This window comes from Echinops telfairi, unplaced genomic scaffold (assembly GCF_000313985.2).
Source record: "Echinops telfairi isolate 266 unplaced genomic scaffold, ASM31398v2 ScPeMD7_3;HRSCAF=10, whole genome shotgun sequence".
In the NCBI taxonomy this organism is placed as follows: domain Eukaryota; kingdom Metazoa; phylum Chordata; class Mammalia; order Afrosoricida; family Tenrecidae; genus Echinops; species Echinops telfairi.
The window spans coordinates 1,961,078-1,986,714 of NW_022103899.1; the positions used below are offsets into that span (position 1 = coordinate 1,961,078).

Here is a 25,637-nt window from a genome sequence, read left to right on the forward strand (position 1 = left end):
GGTGTATGTAGTGGGAGGTGTCATGATGCCCTGGCAAAAAATAAACAAACAAAAAATTGTCATTGGAATTTGTCAGACCTGGACTCAAATCTTGGCACTGCTCCTTCCTACTCATGCAACTTTATCAGAGCCTGGTTCCTGATCTATGAAAATGGACACAACAATGCTTCCCTTATAAGTACAGAGATAATATGATGTAGAGCATGCCTCTTATTAAGACATCAGGAAGGCTGTGTGAGTGGAGAGGGCTCTGGCTGATGTTCCTTTCTTGGTCTGTGTCATAGTATGCTGCTCTACACATGCAGGAGCTAAAACTGGGACCTTGACTTCCTATCACTGTGTTGGTGGAGAGATCTACATTTCATTTTTATTTCACTTTATTTGGACTTAGGATATTATAGAAAGAAACAGAACACATCTTTCTCTTTAATGGAATGGCATTGGAGACACGGGCTGAGGAAACAGCGAGTGGGAGGTGTTCCCTCTCCTTTCATGGGGAGAGACTCCGTGAAGGCTTGAGTGGATCTGGGAATGTTTGCTGATCCTCCTGCAGACACAGAGGGACTCCTTCCTATCCCATCTTGGAAATCTCAGAAGCAGAGCTTGAACTTCAACTACAGACACACTTTTTTTTCAATTGACTTAAAATCTGATCTGTGAATCCTGAACTAAAAGTCAGTTGAGATTTTTCAGTGTCGAACATAATGTCTGAAATATTTTCTAAAGAAATCTTGTTGGAATCATTGGCTTATCTATTTAACACAACTTAGTGAGTACCAATCATGAGTCAGACACTTTGCAGGTTGCCAGGACATAAAAAACAATTAAGGTGATGATCTTGTGCTTAAATGATTTCTAGCTAACAAAAGAGAGGGAAACGAATGTGTGCAACAAAGAAATTCATCTCAGTGTTATTTGGGACTCAGTTTCCGATTTCCTAATGCATAACAGGAAATAATGGGATTCTAGGTCTACTAAAAAAAACACAACTCAGATGACTCAATACATGCAATTGATGACAGAGTAATTTCCTTTGTTTCAATGATAGTCTATCCATTTGGAAATGAATGACACATGCTGATCCTTTAAAAAACAGTTTTATTGATATAAATTCACACATGATACACTTCCATAGTTGTCGCTTTTAAAAAGAGTTGCATATACAGCATCACAATCGTGCTCCCTCCCCACTCCCACATTCATTGCCTGCTCCCCAATTCCCCTCCCTCTCTTCTCCATCCCCTGTCCCCATCAACCATGGCATCAGTTATTGTCTCCTTCTGTGCTTCGGAAACTGGGAAACCCACCAGAAACAATGAAAACAAAACCAAAATAAAACAGAAAGAAGAAGAAACAAAGACAAACATAAAGAGTCAGAAAGAAAAGATCACTAACAATATTAAAAACACCAGAGAAGAATTTTCTGTCGTGGAACAAGTGAGAAATATTTCAGCCTAGAGTAAATTCAGGTTGGGTCAAGAGGGAGGTCAACTGACAAAGTATCATATTATACCATCGTTTGATCCACCATAATTAAGTTTACTGTAATCTCTGTCTGATAGTAAAGCTGTTTGATACATACTAATCTTAGGTCTTGAACTACCTCGTGATATTTTACTATTAATTTCGTAGTGTAAATAAATGGTTGGCGAGAGCAGCTCTTTGTCCTTTATAGGCCCTTCTTTGTACAAAGAATTTTATAATGTTTTCATTAGTCCAAAGTATTCATAAATTTTAAAGGTTTTCTGAAATTAAAAAGTAGTTTTATTGACATGTAATTCACATATCATATACTTCCATAGTTCACTTATATCAAAAAGAGTTGTAGAATCATCACAACAATCAGTTCTCTTCCTTTTTGTACTCATCACCAGCTCCACACTTCCCTCCAACCTCCCACCTGAATCCCCATTAAATCATCATGCAGTAACTGTCTCTATAGTTTTACCTATTCTGGATTTCATGTACTGGAAAACACATGCACACACAAGATAACAACAGCATCTGGAGTCTTAGAGACTTGTCTTGAAACAAGTAGCCCTCTACGGGAGGCAAAAACAAACTCCACGTGGAAGAAGTAAACCAGCCTGTGTGATCCAAGAATGATAAAATCTAATTCCAATGGAGGGAATGGCGTCAGAGCTTAAATTGTGAACACCCGATTTGCAATAGTCAGTGTCCTTCTGTGATTTCACAAGGGCAGTTTTATCCTGCCCTAAAGGGTCTATATGTGTTGACATTGACTCGATGGCAGTGAGTTTGAGTTTGGTCTGCGATTTACTCTATTGAAAGGGGCAAAGGTCATAGACACACAATAAACACAGGTACATCAAACACTCAACTCAATAAGAAATGAACCCACCACAACTTTGCTCAACCTAACCATTGGGCTGTATCTGCAATTCCTTCTTTATGTTCTGTGTAGCCGATGCGTGTCCTTAGCCTCCTCTCACTTCCTATTTCGCTCAGGCTACGACAGAGTGCACATATGACACTTGTCTGGGTATTATATCAACTCAAGGAGATTGAGCAAGAGCAAACACATGCTCACAGCACGCAGTGTTCTGCTGCAGGCAAGGGAAGGCGAGCACGCTCTTCTGAACCAGTCCTGCTGCTGTCTGCCCCAGCGCTTGGCATCTTCAGGTGACATCAAAACAAGGAGGTCCCTTCAAATTCTGCTTCTGCTCTACAGAACCAAGTGTGCTCTCCTGTTGTGGTGGGAAGCTGGGAAGGTTACCAGAGGGAAGAGAGGGGCCAGTGAAATCTGAATGTCAGCTAAAGACTGCCTAAACATTTACTATCAGTCTGTCCCAAGAATTAACATGGGGCATGCTTATGTCACAAAAAGCTCTTTATAATATGTTCCCCAAATCCAATTTAACTCTTGTTTTGCATTCTTATTTGCTAGATACAACTCTAGGTGTTGAGAAAGAATCTTTTTACAATGCTAATATTTATATATCCGTGAAGTTTAACCCTGTTTCTTTTGGGTCTAAAATAAACCAAAACCTGTGTGTTTTAGGATACAGGTTACATCTGTGTGTAAACCCTGTCCAGGGCATTTGGTACATCTTACCTGCTCACACGTGGAAGCTTTAGAATGATTAAATGATAAATATAAGATGACTACCCGGCTGTTCACTTTGCTCTCATCCCCTGTCCACAGGGGTCTCGGGTCTCTGAGCTGTATTGTGTCATCAGTTTTTGTTGTCAATCTCCACCTAAGAGTTTATTTCTCTTTCATCTCCAACAGGTCATAGGCGTGACAGCACCTTCTTCCCAAGTCCAATGTCAGTATTTTGCTTTTGTTAAATATCTCACAGCTACTGATTTTTCATGCCTAGAGTTGTCTTTTATTGAGTTTTAATGTCAGATTCTGTCTTTTTCACAGGAATTGAATCTACTCACACGACGATTCAATTGGAAACTTGTAAGAGTCCCCCTCCCCCATACATCTGAGTACCCAGGGCCACCAGCAATGGTATTGTTCTACCATGTTGTTTCTATTGTCATGAATTTACAATCCAAAGTCTCAGATCTACTTCATAAGTTCAATTGAAAGAAACATTTCAGCGTGGAGATCTATGATCCAGTGAATTGAAGAAGAAATAAGAAACCAACATCGAGGTGTGTGTGTCTAAGTTCCACAAACAAACCAGACGAACAAACACATTGACTCATAATATATTGTGAAAAAGATCTTGTAATGCAAACATTTTGAATAATGAAAAGTTGATCGGTACCTAAGACTGGCACTGACTTTGTCTCAAAAGAACTATTCCCTTTTCTCATGAAGAGGATGCATCTGCAAATGGCCAGTTCTTAATTATTTGGGGAAACAGAAGTGATAGAGTGAGCACAGTCCACTCTTCAGCAAGGATCTGAAAGGAAGAAGTATCAAAGGCTTATATACTTATCACCTATGCGCAATATGTGTTTTAAATAAAAACATCAGATTGCACATGGAAGTGCCTGTGTTTGGTGATGGCTTGGTCTCCCTAAATGAAACTCACATCAACCTCCTACGAAGTCACTTGACTGGTGGTGGTCTTGGACTGCTAGACATTGCAGACTGGAAGTCAGTAGATAGGGAATTGTGGGACACAGAATAGGAAAGAGAGTGTATGCAGACAAGTTCTCCATTTGTACATAGGTTAAGGAGTTTGGGAGGGTGGGGGGGTCCCATGGAGGGAGACCCTCACATTTGTTGGAGATACGTTCCAGTCACATTCTCCTAAGTAAAAGTTACTCCCCATACTGTCCCCCCATAATAATGCCAATCTTTTAAAAAAATTAATCTTTTTATTGGGAGCTCTTATTGACATTATCACAATCTATAATTCACTTAGATCAAGCATAATTTTACAATTGTTACCACCATCAGTTTCAAGACATTTTCTTTCTTCTTGAACTCTTTGATATCCCTTCCCTTCCCTCCCCACCCCCCAGGAACCCTTATTATGATATATTGTTATTTTTTGCTGTATCTTACACCATTCCATGTGTCTGTTCACCAGCAATTCTGTATTCATTCCCCTTGAGTGGGGTTATACAGTCATCATTGCTATTAGCTCCCCTGTTTCCCCCATGCCAATCTTAAGGTGCTTGCAAGCACATGGTTGCTACGATAGATGCTTGAAGGTCAACTGCTTGAAGTCTTGTCTAAAGGTTGTCTGCCATCCAGAGCAATCAGACCCTATTGTCTGTCCCACCCTCAGCAGGGCCCACTCCATCTTGATTCTAGAATCAGCCCATCTTGTTATGTATGTACCTTCCTGTCACATGTATGTATACCTCTAGTACCTCCCCTTCCTATTGCATATATACTCCTAGTTCACCCCCTCTAATACAACCCCTTCTTGTCACGTTTGTGCTTACCGTGGCTTGAGAGAGTACACTATGGCCTCATTGTGGTTCCGGTCTCCATCGGAAGAGGTGAGCCCTGGCATGCCTTGTCTCATGTCTCTTTAATTTACCCCTCAATTACACAACCACCCCCTTCAGACCCATCAGGATGCGGGGCTGGGTCCCACAGGGAATCAACATCTGCCATTGGTTTGCTTGCTAGCTTCTTTCTATCTACCTTTTGTTGAAGGTGATAGCAAGCAATGACCAAAAAGCAGGAAAGAGAAAACGAAGAAAAGACTCAGAATTTCCACAACTAACAAAATTTGAATAATGGAATGCAGCTATAAAGATGTCATGGAAACATTTTCCAAATAAGAAAATACTGTGGGAAATGTAATCTTCACTACATCCTCGATGCTGTATGGAATATTTCCATGATGAGATGTTGACCTCCTATGAACTTGTGTTCTGGAGATTAGATGGGAAAGGGTTTCTCAGACTCTTTGGGTGTCTTTAGGAAAACAGTCAGGATTATTCGGGAATGGAAGCCTTGGTTTTGAGGCTCGCTGGTGAACCTAACAACCAAGAGCAACCAGCAGGCAGTCCTTCACCGAAGCCCTGCCAATTGATCTGTTGGGAGGGGAGATAAAGATGGAATGGCTATGCTTTCTAAGTAAGACGCTTTTAAAAACAAAAACAAACAGTTGCTATGGCGTCTCTTGCGTCCTGCAGTCTCTCTGACATGAGGAGCTTCCATGTGTGTCAGAGTAGAACTGTGCTCCATCTAGAGGATTTTCTCAGCTGACGGCTCTGGGCAATCGACTACCAGGGTTTTCTCTCTGGATGGGCTCACCCCTCCACCCTTCCGATTAGCAGCTGAACCCATTAATTGTTCGCACCAACCAGGGACTCATGAATCCCTGGGTGATCTGGGATCAAATTGGAATCACATCAATGAGAATCTTATTCATTCTAAAATTTTAGAGATTTGGATTGGGGTTGTAAAATGGTTGCATGTCTGATTGTAGCGAATTGACCTCTTCCTTAGAGCCTAGTCGCTGATTACAAATGATTGTAATGAAATTCAAGTGCGTTTGAGAACCGCCTCTGCACCGTATTCAGAAAGCTGCATGTGTCTTCCACATGCTGGCCTCTCACGCAAACCCCGGGACAGGCCTCCCCTGCTCCCAGGACTCTGTGGTCTGGTTCTTAGTATGCGGACGCCCCATAATTTAATTGATTCTGACTATAAGTATTTCAAGTGCCTCAAGTTGAAATTTGGCAAAACAGTTTTTCCTCTGGATGTGTTTTTGAGAAAAGCCTCTGTGTTATGTGCTCGGAATGCCCTCTAAAATGATACTGAAAAACAAACAAACCCACCATTGGACCAGCAGGTGAAAACCTTGCCTCTTAGGCGGCTTGACTTGTAGCAGCAAAGCCCTGGCTTTCTCCAGGACCAGGAATAGGGATGTTGTGAATGTCCTAATCCCTTCTGTCGCCTGTTGCTTACCATGAAGGCTGAAGGAGGGAAGGGGGCTCAGAGAAAGGCATTTGGAGGGAGAGGTGGAAAGGCCACAGGAGGGCAACCGGAGCTGCTCTCTTCAGTGTTTTGTAAGCTGCCGGCTTCCGTGATGACGCTTGAGAAGAAGACCTGGAATGAATCCTCTCCTAGGAGAAGCTTTGAAAGAGGCTGTGGTGGTGCATGAATCCTTGGGATACTGGGCTGGCCATAGTTAAATGTGACTGTTATTTGAACCTCTTTGATTTCCTGAGGCTGGTGAGGCCTGGGGCCACTTAAATTGCCTACAAATAACTCCAGCCATCACATGACACTCCTTTTCATTGAACATCTGTATGTTTCATCAGTACTACCCTTCAACGAGTTCAAGCCATCTGGCACACATACAAGAAAACCCACCAGGGAGCTGACAGCCTTTCTGCAATGAATACTGTTCAATGTAGGATTTTCAGCCTACACGTTTAGAAACATAGGGTTCCCCTCAATAGCCTAAGCATTAGAATCACCTGAGATGCTTTGTGGTCGTTATATAATCGTTTGTCAATTTGAGGATTAAGAGTGGAGGGGTGGAGTCTAGCCTGTCAATCAGATCATAGCCAGTGAGGCCTCTGTGTGGGAATGGCCTTTCTCTGAGGATTCTGGGAATTCCTGAATTTCCTCCTTGGAGGTGGGAGACTCTTTCTCTCTGCTCACTCCCTGAGAGACACTCTACTGACAAGACACATGGCAGTATGCTGATAGACCCCCTGCCCTGGGAACTGGAGGAGCTACGTGAAGACCCCTGTCAGTGCTGAGATGCTTTTACCACCACTGGATCGACAAGACTTTGCACCCATGGCCTGTGATTTTCCTGCATTCGGTGTCATTGTACGTGTTTCGTGAGTCTGAAGAGGACTTTATAGATTGGTATTGGACATATGGGCTAATATTAGATTTATGGACTTGATCTGGACTGGGCTGGGGTCTTTTCTCAATATTCAACTGCTCTTGCGTATAAAGCTCTTTCTGATACACATATGAATTTGCCTATGAATCTGTTTCTCTAGTCTACCCAGACTAACACACACTTGTTAAAGTTCACTCTGGACTCATCTTGTAGAGATTCTGATCAGGTTTGTCTCCAGACTCCATCTCTGCACTCCATGCACTCTATGAGTTCCACCAAACCAAACTCACTGCCCTCGAGTCTATGCCGACCCATAGCAACCCTATATAGACCCCCAATTGGTCTTTACTCTTGAAGTGTTATTTCTGGGTAATTGGATCTCTCACTCTCATTGCTTGTTTGAACTTACTTGACACCTGCCACTCAGGGTTCATGTTCCTCTTCTATGTAGCATCACAGCGTAATGTGTCAGAGAGCATCTGTGCCATTCCATCAATGTATTTGTCACTCTCGTTGAGCTATATTTCTACTTCCAACAGCAATCATAGTGCATGGCACATAGTCACTGTTCAGTACACATTTAATGAAAGCAAGAATGTTGCGTCTGGTTCATTTTCTGATAACTTTGGGTACTTGAACATGGCAGGGGTCAGTGTGTGCAGAGAAAGTCCTTGACCTCTTTTCTTTAGCAAAACAACAAGCCCAGATCATAGGTACATTTTGCATGAGTTCTCTCCTAAACTCGAATACTTATCTTCCAATTTTATATCAAATTATAAAATAGATGATGTTGTGAGATCCTTCTCTTTTGTTCTGCCACTGAAGCGGTTTGCATATTAGATTTCGTAGTGCCACGGACCATCTGGGAGCCTCCTCTGACACTCTGGTAGGATATGCACAGAACAGAAGATAATCCCCTTCTGAGCTCGGGAAATCCCACTTTGTACCCATCGTCTTCTGAGGTATTGTGATAGGTAGGTTTGTTGTGCGAACTTGGCCAATGAACACATGTGGGATTAATTGACGGGTGGAGAGATAATGGCTCGGTGAGCCTCGCCTTCTTTGTCTCTTGTTCTTTGATGATCCAACCAGTGTGCGGCTGCCTTAGCTTGTTCTCTGCTTCAATTTGCAAGCTACACTACCTGTGGGACACCTAACCCATGGACTGTGTTGCTGTACTTTGAGGTTCCTTCAGGACCTGCTTTGCCACACTATTGAAATATAATCGCTTGAGGTGGGGACAGTCAGACCCTGTCATCTGGCTGACTGTTGGACCTGCCTTGCTGTTTGCTGCCTGTGGCCAGATAGCCTGAGTTGCTCCACAGAGGACTATCTGCTGGCCTCAAGACCTGAAGGACTGCCAGTGTATTAACTGTCTCATGGAAGTGAGTTGCACTGAGCCATTTGTACTGCTTTATAGATTAACTGTTTATTTCTTATGTTATATCTATATAAATATATATACAATCATTGGTGTCCTGGTTTTGTTTCTCTGGAGAACCCTGTCTAACATAGGTACTTTAAATTTATTTGAACATCTGTTTTGTCTGTCTCTTGGTTAGACTGTAAACTCCATGAAGGTAGGAATTTGTCTCTTTCATTCACTGATGTATCCATAGCACCCAGATCAGAGTCTGGTCATATGTCATTTTCATTGTTGAAGATTGAATTTAATTTCTCACCAAACAGCATTTGTATAATCTGAAATATTATTTAAAAGAAAGAATAGACTTTCAGGAAGAATAAAAGGAGGTCTCGTGGTAGAAGAGGCTACTCAGTGAGCTGCTAACCATAAGACCTGTGGTTGACACCCACCAGTTTCTCCTGGAGAAAGATGATGCTGTCTGCTCCCATCAAGATTAAAGGTCTTGGGAATCTAAAGGGGAAGTTCTACTCTGTCCTACAGGGTCACGACCAGTCAGAATCTACTCAATGGCAGTGAGTTCAGAAGGAAGAATGAAAAATGATAGATGACCTTTAGACTATTGAGTACCAGTAGATAAATTAATCTTCCATGGAGTATTTCAATCTAATAGTAGTAGGCTCTTCAGACGATCAAGAAAATGTTCATCATCATTTATCTTGGTGAAAAACAATGTATATGTTCAATTATATGGGATCATTCAATGAGTTAGTTAATATTCATATGATGTACTTTGAAAGTAGAAAATGTACTTTGAAAGTAGGAAATGATGATGGCAGCATAGGTACAAATATGCTTGGTACAGTTGATGTATGGAATGTGATAAGGGCTGTATGAGCCCCCAATAAAAATGATTCAAAAAACAAGCCAACCAACACACAATGTTAACCAATTACCCTGTGGGCTCCACATGGACTCACCATGGGAACATGCTTCTCATCTACTGGTGTGTATAAAATAGGATTTAAATATGTAAACATTCCTACCTCACCTAATGCACATACAAAGGACTGGGCAGAAACAAGGAGGATAGTAATAAAACGGACCTGTAGGTGCTTTGAATCAAGTGCCCCAGGTCACACAGCTGTTATGTGGAGGAGCTGAGAGTGAAACCCAGGAGGACCAGCTCCAGCCTCAGCATCCTTTGCACGATGCACTGCCTGCTCTGCACAGGTGAGGCTGTTCTCGCCGTTTCCCCACCATCACCACCACCACCACCCGAGCATGACATTCTGCGTTGCAGAGATCCATGCCTGTCACCCTAATACCATCTATGTACCCACTCATTATATGATTATAGATCTGTGCTCCGGTCTAACTTTGTGCTTCACATTAATAGGTACAGATCACAGCAGGTATAAACCAATCCTTTAGGTTTTTTTATGTTTTAGGAAAATAATATCGACTAGTAATACACAGTAGGTTGCTACATAGTGCTTTCTATAATGACAACGAAAGACGCCTACTCGTATAGAGTGGACTTTTTTTTAAAGCTAAAGAGCAGATCCATTAAAAATGTGCTCCAATGTTAAGTCCTTAGAACATTAGTTAACCCCTTGGGCAACTCTGACATTGGTCTGTCTGCCCACCGGCAAGCTCAGATAAAAGCAACTGATGATTCCAAAGAATCTTCATGGTTCAAGATGACTTGTCTATTTAAGCTAAGTACCATATCTGTAAATATAGCCCTAGACTCGAATTTCTCATCTCAGGGAAGAAGCTTACAAGGTGGTCACCATTTGTTCCTCTGCTTCCTCAAGCAGCTGTCTTGATATCCAAGATGTCCTGTTTATAAACATCTCAGAGGCCGGGGAGTGGAGGGAGGCGGGTGATGGATCGCCCTCAACCGGCCACTTTGTCTGTTGTCCTGGCTGGCTCTAATTAAAAGACGACTAAGTCAGGGGTCTGGGGATGACAATAGGGCAGCAGTCCCCAAAATAGCAGCAAAGGGAAATGGATGCCTTTGAGCGATTGCATGATGTCTGAATTAATGGCCAGGAAATGAGCGATTATTGCACACGTACAGCTAGGCCATTGTTATAAAGCTTGTGGTATGCTCAAAGCCATAGACTTGAACTTGGGGGATTTTTAAGAGAGGAATAGGTTCAGTTATTGCTTTGCTGGATAGAATGCATGTATATGAGCAGTGCTTAAATTAAGAGAGGGAAAATACTTTCTCTTACTGCTGGTTCGGTACTGATGTTTCTAAATTAAACATCATCTTATGAAACTCATTCTGCAGGCACATGGAGTTTCCAGCCAGTTGTTGACTTCCCAAAACAGCTTTGATTGCTACTGCCTCTGTTGCTGCCGCGCACCATGCAGCGGGGGTTGAAATAGCTCGTGTACTAGGGAAGCTTCTTCGCCGAGTCTTACGGCACTTCTCTTTGGCAAGTCAGTGACGAGCAGCCTTAGTTTTCTTTCTTCCTGTGGCTGATTCATTCAGTGGGTGAAAGCATCGCACAAGAGAGGCCAAGGTCCTGTGTTTGATTCCCCCGTGGGGTGACTCCCTAGGCTGCACCCCAATCCCTGGTCACCATCTTGTAATGGTGTGCATTCATCACAGGCAGAAATGGGCGCGGGGTCAGGGTGAGGCCGAGCAAATCCATCACGAGTGCTGGAAACCCAGCTGACCATGCTGGCCCCCCAGATTGCGGGGTGGGAGAGGCAGGCAGCTTACTGTTTTTCACAAGCAACAGCATGGCAGGCTAATGGAGACACTGAGGTGCACACTCATGATAATGCTGGATTAAAATAATTTGGTCCTCTCGATAAACCACAAGTCTGCATTGTTTCTTCCTGCCTTGCAGTCGGCTTGGATTTGTTTTTAGACACAATCCTGAAAGCCTCTGCTACTCTCTAGCCCTCATCACACGTGGACACCTAATTATTTCTTAAACTATTTGTGTGTGTGTGTGCGCGCTAAAAATAACGACCTCAAGCGGAATCATTGGAGAACAGATGTCAAATGGAAGCTTGCTCCCATACATCTTCTCAGAGAGAATGGCCCACCTTAGAGGAGCCTGTAGGGAGTGAAGGAGAGGGGACCCTCGAGCACATGGCACTGACTTCAAAAGGAAGTGCCTCTGGCTGAGGTAGGAGACGTCATATTTGGCCTGGTTTTGTTTTTGCAGGACGGTTATTCTTAGAGTGGCTGACCTTCCTACTCTAGATTCCTTTTACCCCCACTAAGGTTGGCTCCTCGGTTTTCTCCCCTCGTTTATTTCTTTGTTTACTCACTTATTTTTGCTCCCACTGTGGTGCTTCTGGGAAGCCTTGTTGTCCCCAGTCTGGCAGAGCGTGCCACCCGGTACTCCCGGGGCCTCCTGGGGCCCGAAAGCCTCACGGAATGGCTCTCTGGACCAAGCCTTCCGCCAAGTTACGTGAACAGACTGCACTGAGATGAGGAAACTGACCCACAGTCCTCACTTGACCCTGTCGAGTGCTCTGCCTCGGCACAGCGGGCCCTTTGTGACTGGCCATTCACGGACTTGAATGGGGACACACACCAGGCTCTGCTTCTCTGAGGTTTCGCTTCATTTGCCGTGGTCTGGAGCCACAGATCTCAGCGTGTACTCTCCTCAGGACGGGAAGCCTTGACCCGGCTCCAGTGACTCATGCCAGAGTCAGTTTGGCTCCCAGCATTCCCTCTCCCGGGATGGCTGGCTGTGGAGGGCATGACGCCAACCCTCTCGCGACGCTGCTCCCGAGGACTTCCTTTCCTGCGTCTGGGCCTTTGGTTCCCGTCTCGCTGCTTCCTTGGAAAGGTAGGGTCTGGGCTTATCCCAGGTTCCTTTTTCAGCCACTCTCTTCCTTCAAGAAGCTTATTGGTTCTCTGGGAAACTGGGAGGGTGGAGAATAGGCCCCCGTGTGAAGCACACACTCATAATTGAGATCACAGATTCTGCAGCCAGGTTGCCTGGATGAAATCCCAGCTCTATCCCTTTCTAGCTGTGTGACCTTAGACACTAACTGTACATACTCGAGTATAAGCGGACCCCACATATCCGCCAAGGCACCTAATTTTACCACAGGCACTGCATAAAAAATGTGCTGGACATCTCGGCTTATTCTCGAGTATATAGATACTTAATCTCTCTGGTCTCCATTACATTCTTCTTTGAATTTTTTTCAATGAGAATAATAGTATATATATTTGATATATATATAATATATTATAGATTTGTAGTGAGGCTTTTACTCAGTTAATATTTTTAAGACACTTAGCACAGGTTTGCCACAGTGCTACTATTGTAAGTGTTGCTCAAATAAGGAGACGGGATAATTAATGACTTCCTTCCTTCTACATTTTCTCTGGGTGGCCGGAGCTGAGGCTGTGGGTTTGGGGCCAGGTATCATTTGCTTGCAGCCTCAAAAGCAATCAGACTCACTGTCACTGGGTTGATGCCAGCTCACAGCAACCCTATACGACAGAGTAGGACCGCTCCTGTGGGTTTCTGAGGCGGTCACTCTCTACAAGAGCAGAAAACCTTGGCTTTCCTCAGTGGAGGGGCTGGTGGTTTTGAACCGCTAACTTGGAAGTTAGCTGTCAAGCATGCAACCCACTATCCCATCAGAGCTTCCTGTTGCTGTCCCAGCCCCTGTAAAGTGTGACTGGTAAGGAGAGTATATGTGTTAGACAGGGTTCTCTAGAGAGATAAAACCAAATTGCTGATAATATATTTATTTATAAAGATAATTAGATATATAACAAGAAAGGAACTGTTAAATCATATACAGATAAATATATAATACAAGAAATGAACGGTTAAATTAGAAAGCACTACAAATGGCTCAGTGCAACTCATGTCCATGAGAGAGAGTTGTGAGAGACTAGCAGTCCTTCAAGTCTAGTCTGCTACCAGATCTTCCTCTATTTATAGAGAGAGCTAGGCTATGTCAGCACAGCAGCCAATCACAAGGCAGGTCACCAACCGCCAATCCCCAGCTCCAGAGATGTCTTAAAGGTACCTCAATTTACAACAACACAGTCCACAGGCTAGGCGTCCCACAGGTAGTGTAGCCTTTAAATTGAGGCACAGAACAAGCAAGGCAGCCGCACACTGGTCCAATGATCACAGAGCGAGAGACAAGAAAGGCGAGACTCACCAAGCCATTTATCTCTCTGCCCTTCAGTTAATCCCACTTGTGTTTATCGGCCAGGCTGGCACAATAAACTATCTCAGTATATTTCACCCCCTGCAAGTTCGTGTGAAGTATGACCGTGACCTTCAGGTCTGAGTTTGCCCATAGGGTCTTGCTGCTATGGGGACAATTGCATAAGTGGGGCTTATGTGTAGGGGAAACTAGGTGTGTGTGCGTGCATGTGTGTGGTATTAAACTAGAATGCTAGACCCAAGATTCTAAGAGACATTTAAAATGAGAGAAAACAACTTAAGAGAACTAGAGAAAGACATTCTGGAAAATTGATTGTGAATGAGAGGAAGAATTAAAAATAAACAAGGAAAATGCTTCAGGGAGAGAATATAAAGACTTTAGCTACTTTCACAGTGCAAACACATTCAGTTATTATCTTTGTGACCCACATACGCTCCTAACCTTGACTAATAGCACAGAGCAGGCGTCAAGGACATCCTGTCATTGGAACTCTTCTGCACGCTCTCACAGGGCCCAGGCACCCCTTTCTACCCCTTCTGGCATCTTGTTGGAACGCCCCACATTCTGAACGAAGCATGCCTTTCATCAAGTGAAGACAAGAACAAATAATAATACTTTATTTCCTATTACATTTACTGTTGCTTTTTACCTTTGTTTGGTGACTGGTAATAGAATCTCTTACCAAACTACTATATTATGTTTTGTAGTCATTTTAAAGCCGAGTGCATGAAATGATTCATACCCTTAACTATAATCCCTGTGTTTAGGAAGAGGAGTTCTGTGATCATTCAGATTTGGGCCTATCTCACTTACTGCAACCTTAGGACTGAACCTTTCGATGTTTAATAAAGCTTTAGTGCATATTATCGATGAGTAAAACGGGCAAGAGTAACCCCTGTTGTGTCATCATTTAAAAATAGAATTTCCTGGGTAATTTTTACCAGCGGACTTCAGGGATGCAGAAATGGGTTAGTAACTCTCAGGACGGGTTGTACTTCTATTGCGTGCTATTGTCACGAGTCTGGCACCGTCTTGCGTGGGTCGGGATGTTGAGGCCATCGTTGTGGGGGCTGGCGTGCAGGGTCTCCTGGCTGCAGGCACTCAGCATCCAGCGGGGAACCACCGCTCCGTTTGGGGCGCTCCACTGACCTCGGCTTCACTTGGCACTACTTCTCACCTTTCCTTCACCTGACACTCCCAATCCCGAAGCTTCTCTGGTTTTTGGATTTCATTGGCTTGCTTCTCAGAAACTCTGGTGGTGCTGTGGGTTAACCATCGGCAACTTACCACAAGATTGGCAGTTCAAACCCACCAGCTGCCCTTAAAGGAGAAGGAGGAGGCTGCTTTCTCCCACACAGATTTACAGTCTTGGAAATCCTACGGGGCTGCTCTCCTCTACCCCATAGCGTTGCTGAGTCAGCAGGGACTCAGTAGCAGAGGGAGTGGGGCTTGCTTCTACCTTAGTTGGTCCCTCTGCAGGTGCTGAACTTTTACCCCTTTCAGTTACTGTCTATACTCGAATATAAGCTGACCTGAATATCAGCCGGAGCACCTAATTTCACCACAAAAACTGCATTAAAAATGCCCTGAAAAACTCGGCTTATACGTGAGTATGTACGGTCAGTCAGTCACTGCCTTCCAAACGTTTTCCGTGTGCATAGCTTAAGGCTAGGGATCTCAGATGATTCCTACTTCTGTCAAAGAGGAAACTCCGTTTCTGTTTCTCGCTCCTTGCTCCTCGTGGTGTGTGGGGAATGGTTTTCAGAAGAGTGTGGGAGCGTAGCAAACTCGGGCAGTACAATAGCTGAAAACCACAGACCCACAATGCTTCAAGTGCAATTGTGGAAAGGCTCTTCAGAAGAAAGGCTATGAGAATTTAGGACAGGAATCTGCCTATGTTTGGCCCCCTGGGTGAAGAGAGACGTCTGACTCCCATGATTCCCACCGAGGAGAGGGTTTAGCGGTTACTCTGGGAACAAATTGGTCATTTTATTGTTATTAGTTCTTCCTTGAGAACTTAGCAGGGAGATTTATCTTTCTGAAAGAATATATTAAGCCTAAAGAAAAAATATTTAAAAACAAAGATAGCTTAAATCCAATGTCCACAAGCCATAATTGGAACACTTTAAAATAAAGGGGCATTTTTTTGAGGGAGTAGAGATTCTTCATTGCTTGGAAATGTTAAATAATTTAGATACTAAAAAATGCTTTTCGAATTCTTTAAACAGTCATCTGTGTTACGCTTTCTTCCTTTGAACGTCCTGAAGGTTCGAAGCAGAATTCCGATTTCTCAGAGGCCGTTCCCTCTCTTGCTCACCAGGTAACCTTTCGGGCGGTGCGCACTCCAAAGAGGAAACAGATTGACCCCACAAAAGAAGTTCGACTTGAGATCCTGTTTGCGCAGGGACAGAAATAGCTCCGCAGATACAGCAGGTGGAAGCGGATATTAAAAATGTCCAATTTTGGTACTATGTATCTCGACCAAATAAAAGAGAACACAACCCTGTTGGTGGTCAGTTGCTTCTGCCTCACGGCCAGCCCGTGGCTCAGAGAACTGGCCCCTAGGGTTTCCCAGACCGTCTGTCAACCTTTCGGGGAGCGGACACTTGCATTTTAATCCCATGGGATGGCTGGTGGGTTTCAGCCGCCAACCTCGCAGTTATCATGCCAGTGCTTAACCACGGTGCCACAGGCAGCTGTCGCATAGAACACTATCACGCCCCAGTCCCTTTGTCTTGCACAACACGGACACCCGTATGTTACCGTGACTCACTCTCAGCGTTGAATCAACTCTGACTCATAATGACCCCCTAGGACAGAGTAGAAAGAAACTGCCCCTGTGGGTTTCCACACTCTGAATCTTTAAGGGAGTAGAAAGTCTCATCTTCCTCCCATGGAGTGGCTGGTGGGTTTGAACTGCCGATCTTGTAGGTTAGGCAGCCCAACTCATAAACCACTAGGCCCCCAGGCTCCTCCTTGATGGTCACCGCGGGGAAGGATGAATGATGCCCATAGAGCCCAGATGTCTGCGTTTTGTTACAGCCTCCTTGCTATGGATGTGGAAAACCAAAACCTGTTTGAATGGAAGAAGGAAGCGTAGGAGGAAAGACCAGAGGACCCTGACAGGCAGAGCTAGCCTCAGCCAGGGTCATTGCGCTGTGGGCCCTGTGCCTGCAGGCCTCAAGGGGCTCCTTGACAGACAGGAGTCAGACGACTCAAGTTTAACCTCTGGGGCAGGCTGGGCGGGGCTCAGGTGTGGTGTCCAGAGGGGTTCTTGCTGGATGGTTAGAAGGCAGGCCCCGACAAAGGCGCACTTGTATGTTTTAAGGACCATGGTTCCCAAATGGTGCATCTGGTTAGCGCTCTTGTTGGCAAATCAAAAAGTGCCAGGCTGAAGTCCACCCAGGGGTGCCTCTGAAGAAAGGCTGGTGAGATTTACTTCTGAAAAACAAACAAGCAAAAAACCTAGCATTTGAAAACCCAATGAGAGTACAGTTTTACTGTTAACACACGTGAGGTCTCTGTGAGCCAGAGTCAACTCAATGTCATTGGTTTAGATCAGGGGATCTCAACCTGTGGGTCTCATTCCCTTTGAGGGTCAAACGACCCTTTCACAGGGGTCGCCAGATTGACAACACTAGCAAAATTACATTTATGAAGTAGCAATGAAAATAATTTTATGGTTGGGGGTCGCCAGAACATGAGGAACTGTATTAAGTAAGGTCGCGGCATTAGGAAGGTTGAGAACCACTGGTTTAGACCATTGTATTAATACGTTACATAACACTACACAGCATATTAAGGAAAATGCAACCCCCTCTCCCCCAAAATAAAAACAGACTCACTGCCATCAAATCAATTTCAAGTCATAGTGACCCCATAGGACTGAGTAGAATTACTCTTTGGGTTTCCAAGACTGTAAATCTTGAGTAGAAACCCACATTTTTGTCTTGCTGAAAGGCTGGTGGTTTTGAACTGCTGACCTTGAGGATAGCAGCCCAATGGGTAGGCCATTATGCCATCGGGGCTCCTGGAAGATGATGGAAATTGTACACATACATTTAAAAGCTTCATATTTTCCTCCTGCACCTTGTGTACACAGTACTTTGTAGCACATCGTTGGGAAATACCGGCAGCATTTCATAGATAAGTTGCAAGGTCCTAGAATTTCACTCCATAGCGAATCACTTGATGAGAATCAACAGAGTCTGGTAAAACGTATGTAGGTTATCATCTTCGTTTATTTTTATCAACAGCTATCAAACTCTCGACACATCACAGGTCATACTTCACTAATGGAAAAATCCCTGAACTGGAATTGGTAGAGAAACACAGCTCTCAGCAATGTCTGACTGATAACTCACACCGACACTTTCAGCAAATTCAATAAAACAGAAAACAATAAGTGCTGGAGAGGATGTGGAGAGACTGGCGTGCTCTTGTATTGCTGGTGGGATTATAGAATTGTACAACAGCTATGGAAACCAGTACAAATACAATTCCCTTATGATCCAGTTATCTCTCTACTGGATATATCCTAAAGAATTCAACACAAAAGACACATGCACACCTATGCTTACTGTAGCCATTTTCATAATAGCAAAAACATGGTAACAACCAAAAACTCCAGTTATAGAGGAATGGATAAACAGGCTCTAGTACTACATTTATACAATAGAATATTATGCCTCAATATATATTAAAAAATGTCAACTCTTCAACTATCCCTCTGCAAGGGATGTCCAGTTGTCTACAGATGGGCATTGGGTCCCCATCACACGCCACCCTCATTCACGATGATATGATTTCCCCCTCCCCCCCGGCCTTTGGTGCTTGAAACCTGGTCTCTTCGGCCCTTCATGAGCACACATGTTGGTGTGCTGCTTCCATGTGGGCTTTTTTGCTTCTGGGCTAGATGGCCACTTGTTTACTTTCAAGCCTTTAAGTTCCCAGACGCTATAGGTCTCAATAGCCGGGCACCATCAGCCTTCTTCACCACACTTACTTATGCACACATTCGTCTTCAGCGTTTATGTGGGGAAGGTGGTCACACAATGATGGTTTTTGTTCTTTGGTGTCTGCTGCCTGTTCCCTTCAGCACCTCGTGTTCGTGTTCGCACAGGCTGGTGTGCTTCTTCTCTGTGGACTTCGTTGTTTCTGAGGTTAGTCAATCTTATAAAATTAAATATTTAATGATACCATTATTATGAGGAAAAACAAGAAAGAAAAAAGTGTGTTTTTTTGTTTTTTTTTAACCATTTTATTGGGAGCTCATACAGCTCTCATATCCTTCCGGTTTTCACACTGAAGTGTAAAAGATAAGACCTTGAAGACTGGAAGGAAGCCAGGGATGGGGCTGGGGTCTGCGGGAGGGATGGAATGGGACATTCTAGAGGGAGAGAGGGAAGATGGGAGGGAAAAAAAGAGATCCACATTTGGGGGTGTGTGTTAACGGGCTATCATTATTCATTTTATTTGTTGAGATGGGCTGTACAACTATATAGAATGTGTTTCCTTGAAAACACAAGTAAATAAAAAAAAATAAACTATGTAGAATATGCTTCTCTGAAAACCCAGATAAATGAAATTAAAAACGAGTAACAACAAAGCAAAGGTTCACAGCCTTAAAAACCCTCCTGCCTCCTTATACCTCGGATCTAACTATCAGCCCGAGTGACTCGGAAAAATGGAGGGAAAACACATTTTATAAAAATGAAAAGGCTGCTTGGGAAGCAGTGTGCTGGTTACTGGGACAGCCTCAAAGTCCCAAATTGGAAGCGGAGTTGGCAGATTGGTGGCAGATGCCCCAGCCGTGCCCCCCCTTGTCACTGGTTGCGCTTTTAATTCAAAAGAAAACATTTCAGGCCATTAGCTTTCCATGCAGTGCAACGCCTTTGAGCTGTGGGGCTTGAAATGACAGAGCAAGGCCTAAATACATGGTTAAAAATAAACTCTGTAGCAAGAAGTACACTTTTTTCCTTTTAAGCCTAGCTGTTGTTTGTTTTGTGATTTGGGGCCTTGTTCGAATACACAATCTTGGTGAGGGCCAGGGTACCCCAGCCCTGTGAACAGCCTAGTCCAATTCAGGAGCCAAGTCTGAGGCCACGTGGCTGGCCATAGAAGGAGGAGGGCACTGACCCCTGCCTCCTTTGGCTAGTAGTTTCAAAGCAATCCCAAGTGACCAGTTTGCCTTCACGGCCATAGTAACTCTTTTGTAAAATGAATCATGTTTTCTTAAGCAATTCTAAATTCTCATTCACAGCCTATTTAAACAACGACTGAATGGGTAAAAACATGCTGTTTCTAAGTCCCTAGGTGCATGTTTCCCCCCACCCTCGCATGGCTAGAGGAAGTTTACAAGCATTTGCTGTAATGGCCAAGGGAGCGAGCGGTGGTGCTGTTGGCACGGATTTCTGGAGAAAAGAGCTCTTTGCCCGGCCCTCTCCTTTCTGGGCGCACATTCCGTTGGAGCAGTCGATTCGTTGGAACTTGCCCAGACCCTCAGTCTCCCTTTCCAAGTGGGGACCTGACTGGCTCTAGCTTAAGCCCCAAAGGAAAGCAGAACCCGGGTCACAGGTACTTGCCTGCAAGCCGGCCTTCCCCGCTGGGCCAGCTCAGGCCGGCAGGGCACCATCCGGCGCTTACCTCTAGTTTTGGAGGAAGGCCAGAGAGGAGAGTTTGGTGCACATGCTATTTTCAGTCTAGGGAAACAGTGTCGGGGGTGCAATGGACCTGCTAATTATGAGTTATTTCTCCATTGGTTCACCAGGTCCTTCAATAATCCCTGATTAGCAAGACCTTGGCTGTATGAGTTATTGTCCGAGGGGTCAAGAAAGAAAACCCCAGTGATTTAAAGTAGCAGCTTAAGTGAAGTCACGTTGATTTAACTCACTCACTACCACTGAGTCAATTCTGATTCATAGTAACCCTAAATTGCGACAGTGTGGGCATTCATGATGATTCGTGTCCCGAGAAGAATGCCATTGCCTGGAATTCTGCATTGAACCCAGTTTTAGCTTCAGTTTGAGAAGATACAATTTCACCCAGCTGAAAGCATTTTCTGTGCAGTGGTAACAACACAATGGAAATGTATCAGGTGCCTCAGTAATGTATAGCCATCAACGAACCTAACAAGGATCCATTTTATAAGAAAATCAATAAGAGAAAATGATGACGTTGTTGACTGGAGCCGGCGCCCAGCAATGAGAAATAGAAAGGAAAACATGGCTTCGCGTCGGTCTGGGTTTCAGGGTGTGCAGTGTACTGGGATCCTCTCTTCAGAGTGATTAGGTATCTAGTGAAACGACAGGCAGCAAAGGGATAAACATACTTCAGCCCCTTTTAAATGTCAGAAACAACCTTAAAACCACTCCTTCATCCCTAATCTATTGTTTGTAGGAAGCACGGGTTTCTGTCCCGTGGAAATGCGCGTGTGTTTAAGTTGAAAGATGCGCAGAGCCACTGTGGTGAGTTACTCACACCCACAAGTGGGCAGAGCTATGCAAATGGTGCGTTGAACAAAAGGAACGAAACAAAGTAGCGAAGGATGCTACCGGCTAGACGTCTGGAAAGCACGGGGAAGGGGTTTGGAAGGCTCGGAGGACTAGAGATCTTGAACTTGGATGTCATGCATAGCTCCGGACTAGAGATCTTGAACTTGGATGTCATGCATACCTCCGTGGGGAAAAGGCAGCTGGTGCGTGTGGTACAGGAGAGTAGGAAACACTGAATGCTATTAAAAACAGTCTTAAAAGTTACCTTTTACTACAGTGGCTCTCTAGCTCCAAAAGAGCCTTTGGTGGCCCAGTGGTTAAGAGTTCAGCTGATGACTGAAAGTTGATAGTTCAAACCCATCCAGCTGCTCCACAGGAGAAAGACCTACTGAGTTCTGTAAAAATTATAGCCGAGGGCGTCCTGTGGCACACGGCTCCGTTCTCCTCTAACACGAGCCCACTCTGGGTCTGGTTTGACTGCACAGCACCCAGCAACAACACAGAACTCCAACTGTCCTGTCATTTTTATTCTTTCAAAACGTATTTTACCTTGAAACGAGAACACTTGACAGCTTGTTTAACTTGTGTCATGACATTTGAAACATGCATTCATGCTCATAAATATATTTGGTTTAATAGATGAATTTACCATAGTTTGATATCTTGATTCCATTTATTTTTGTCCCTCAAAAAACCCCACAAAACTTTTATTAAAACTGCCCATAGCCGGAGTTTTACAAGGCAAATTATTCTACAAGCCTTACAGTGAGTTCCAGCAGCTCCTGACCCCATCCTCCCCTCCCCGAAGTCCCTGTCTTCAGAAGCAACTTCTCGGGTCCTCCTAGGCTTGCCTTCATATTTCTGCGGTGACATATTTGCTCTTCTACTTTTTCAGCTGCAGGCGGTGGTGGTGGTGAGGTGCCATGCCATCCGTGACCCTATGAGAGACAAGGGCACCCTACCCAGCCTGTGACACCCTCACAGGGATGATGTTGAGCTCGTTGGCGCAGCCACAGTGCCGAGCTATCTGATTGGAGGTGTTCCTCTTTCTCAACGACCTCCATCTGGTCGAGCATCAGGTCCTCCTCCCGGAAACGACCGACCCTTCCTGGGAACAACGGCAAATGAAGTGTTAACATCCTCGCTGCTAAGGAGTATCTGGCTATATTTCTTCTCAGATGGATTTGTTTGTTTTTCCAGCAGTCCATGATGGTTTCAATAGTCTTCCCCAATACTATAGTTCTTCTTTGGTCTTCTTTGTTCTTTATAGCTCCATGTGCACCTGAGGTGATTGAAAATACAATGGCTTGGATCAGATGCACCTTGTCCTCAAAGAAACATCTCTGCTTTTCAGCACTTTACAGAGGTCTTTTGCAGCAGATTAAGTCCAATGCAATATGTTGTTTGATTTCTTGACTGCTGCTTCCAGAAGCACGGTGGTAGTTACATGATTTGGGGTCAATTTGAGGATTAAGAGTGTAGGGGTGGAATCTAGCCTGTCAATCAGGATATAGCCAATGAGGCCTCTGTGTGGGCATGGCCTTCTTCTGAGGATTCTGGGAACTCCTGTATTTCCTCCTTGGAGGTGGGAAACACTCTCTCTCTCTGCTCGCTCCTTGTGGAAAAGACATGTGGAGAGAGGCTAATGGAGCCAGACCTCTGGAGCTGGAGAAGCCACATGGAGACCCCTGCAAGGGCGGAGATGCTTACAACACCACTGGATCCACAAGGATTCCCACCCACTGGCCAGTGCTCTTCCTCCATTCGGTGTTATTGCATGAGTTTCATGAGTCTGAAGAGGAGTTTATAGATTGGTATCAGACATATGGGCTAATATCAGACTTATGGACTTGATCTGGACTGGGCTGGGATATTTTCTCAATATTTAACCACTCTTGTATATAAAGCTCTTTCTTATGCACATATGCATGTCTATGGATTTGTTTCTCTAGTCTACCCAGACTAACACAAGCATTGACTGTGGATTCAAGTAAAATGAAGCCTTGGACAACTTTATTCTTTTCTCTGTTGATCATGATGTTACTTATTGGTCCAGTTGTGAGGATTTTTGTTTTCTTTACTTTGAGTTACAATCTATACTGACAGCTGAATTGTTTGATTTTTATTTGTAAGTGTTCTAAGTCCTCTTGACTTTTAACAAGCAAGGTCCCATCTGCATATCAAAGGTTGTTAGTGAACTTTTCTCCAATTCTGGTGCTGACCTTTTTTCTTATTAAAAGCTCATTTTATTGGGGTGATGCTGAGTTCTCCATATAATCCAGCTTCTCATATTATTTGCTCAGCACACAGATTCACTAAGTGTGGTGAGAGGATACAATCCTGAAATACACCCTCTCTGATTTTAAACCACGCAGTACTCCCTTGTTCGTTTCCAACCTCTGCCTGGTGGTTTATGCATGACACGGGTCTTTCGTGAACACAACGGCGTGGTCTGAAATCAGTAGTGACTGAACTTACCTTGGTAGTGTTGTGGGTATGAATTGGGTTATGCTCCAGTTAGAAACCCCCGCTCCATGGGAGAAAGGACTTTCTATTCCCATAGTTATAGTATCAGAAATCTAAAACTCGATGGCAGTGAGTTTGCTTTTTTCTTTCTTTTTTTTGAATTCTTCTTCTTCTTTTTTTCAAGAGCTCTATCAATATGGAAACTTGTTTATTTGTGCTGTGAGATATTTTCCGGTAGCTGTCTCCCAATCCCCTGCTTTCTCTCTGTGAAGCTGGTGTTATTTAGTCATGGGCCTTCTTGAACAGAAGACCGCAGTTGTCATATGTTTTTTCCATGTTCTTATACTTTTCTTTTTTATTTCGTTTCTGGGAATTTTCGTGAATTTTATCTTCCAACCATTCTATCCCACCACGTGTCTGCCAGTTTGTTGTACTGTGGTGGCTTGTGTGTGGCAGTGATGCTTGGAGCTATGTCACTGGTATTTCAAATGCCAGAAGGGTCACCCAGGGAACAGGTGTCAGTGGAGCTTCCAGACGAAGAGCAGACTGTGAAGAAGGACACAGCTCCCCACACTGAAAACCTTATGCGGAGCTTCCAAACGATTTAAATACTGAAAGCCTAAACAAAGGAAGCAGAACATCATCTGAGATACTGCCAGCTAAGGGACCTGTCAGTCTGAGGGCACTTGACATGTGACTAAAGAGGCGCTGATTTCTTGGATGGGGGTTGACCCTGGTAACCTGAGTCCAGTAAAGCCTGTAGGAGTGGAGCCCTCGGGTCTTTATTTGCTGATGAGGCATGACTCAGTAAAGAGACACAGCTGCAAACATCCTCTAATGATTGGAACTTGGAATGTGTGAAGTATGAGTTCAGGAAAATTGGAAGAGGTCAAAAATGAAATGGAACACATGAAGATCGATATGCCAGGCATTGGTGAGCTGAAATGGATTTGTTTTGGCCATTTTGAATCAGAAAATAGTATGATTTTCTCTGCCCAGAATAACACAATCAAGAGAAATGACGTTGCCTTCATTGCCAGAAAGGATCTGGCTAAATCCTTTAGCCAGAAGTACATGCTGTCTGTGATCAGATTGTATCTTTTCACCTTCAAGGAAATCCAATCAAGACAACCCTTATTCAGCTTTATGCACCAACACAAAAGCGAGCGATGGAGAAATTGACAAACACGCCAAGCATAAATGAAAGTGAAATCACTCAAGAAAAAATTCAAGCCTCGAATTGCAATTCCAAAAGATTCTATAGGCAAAATATTGAATGATGCAGGAAACATCAGGAGAAGATGGAAAGAATACACAGAGTCACGCGACCAGAAAGAGCTCGTTAGCAGTCCACCATGTCAGGAGGTAGCATATGAGCAAACCCAATGGTGCTGAAGGAAGAAGTTCAAACTGCACTGAACGCATGAGCCCAAAACAAGGAACTGATCAATGTCCATTGAAATGCTTCAGAAAGCTGAAGAAGCACTGGAAGAACTCACTCAGGAGTTTGCCAGGAAGTTTGGAAGACAGCTGACTAGCCAACTGACTGGAAGAGATCCATATCTGTCCCCGTTCCAAAGAATAGTGACCCAACAGAATACTTATAGAATAATATCATTGATATTGTACACTAGTAAAATTTTGCTGAAGATCATCCAACACTGTTTGCAGAAGTACATTGACAGGGAACCACCAGAAGTTCAGGCAGGATTTAGAACAGGATGTGGAACAAGGGATATCATTGCTGATGTCAGATAAATCTTGGCTCAAAGCAGAGAGTATTGGAAAGATGTTTACCTGTGTTTTATTGACTATGCAAGGATAGACCATAATTAACTGGATAACCCTGAGAAGAATGGAAATCCAGGAACACTTCATTGGGCT

The 25,637-nt window shown here is 44.0% G+C and overlaps 1 long non-coding RNA gene across 1 annotated transcript in view; it reads left to right on the forward strand.

Moving 5' to 3' along the window:
- Window positions 1-3,921, forward strand: part of LOC123522415 — a 29,871-nt gene extending 25,950 nt beyond the window's left edge. Inside the window, exons 2-3 of the long non-coding RNA XR_006680684.1 lie at window positions 3,254-3,290; window positions 3,392-3,921. This is a non-coding gene — a long non-coding RNA (uncharacterized LOC123522415). The remainder of the gene's footprint in view (window positions 1-3,253; window positions 3,291-3,391) is intronic.
- The last annotated feature ends 21,716 nt before the right edge of the window (window positions 3,922-25,637 follow it).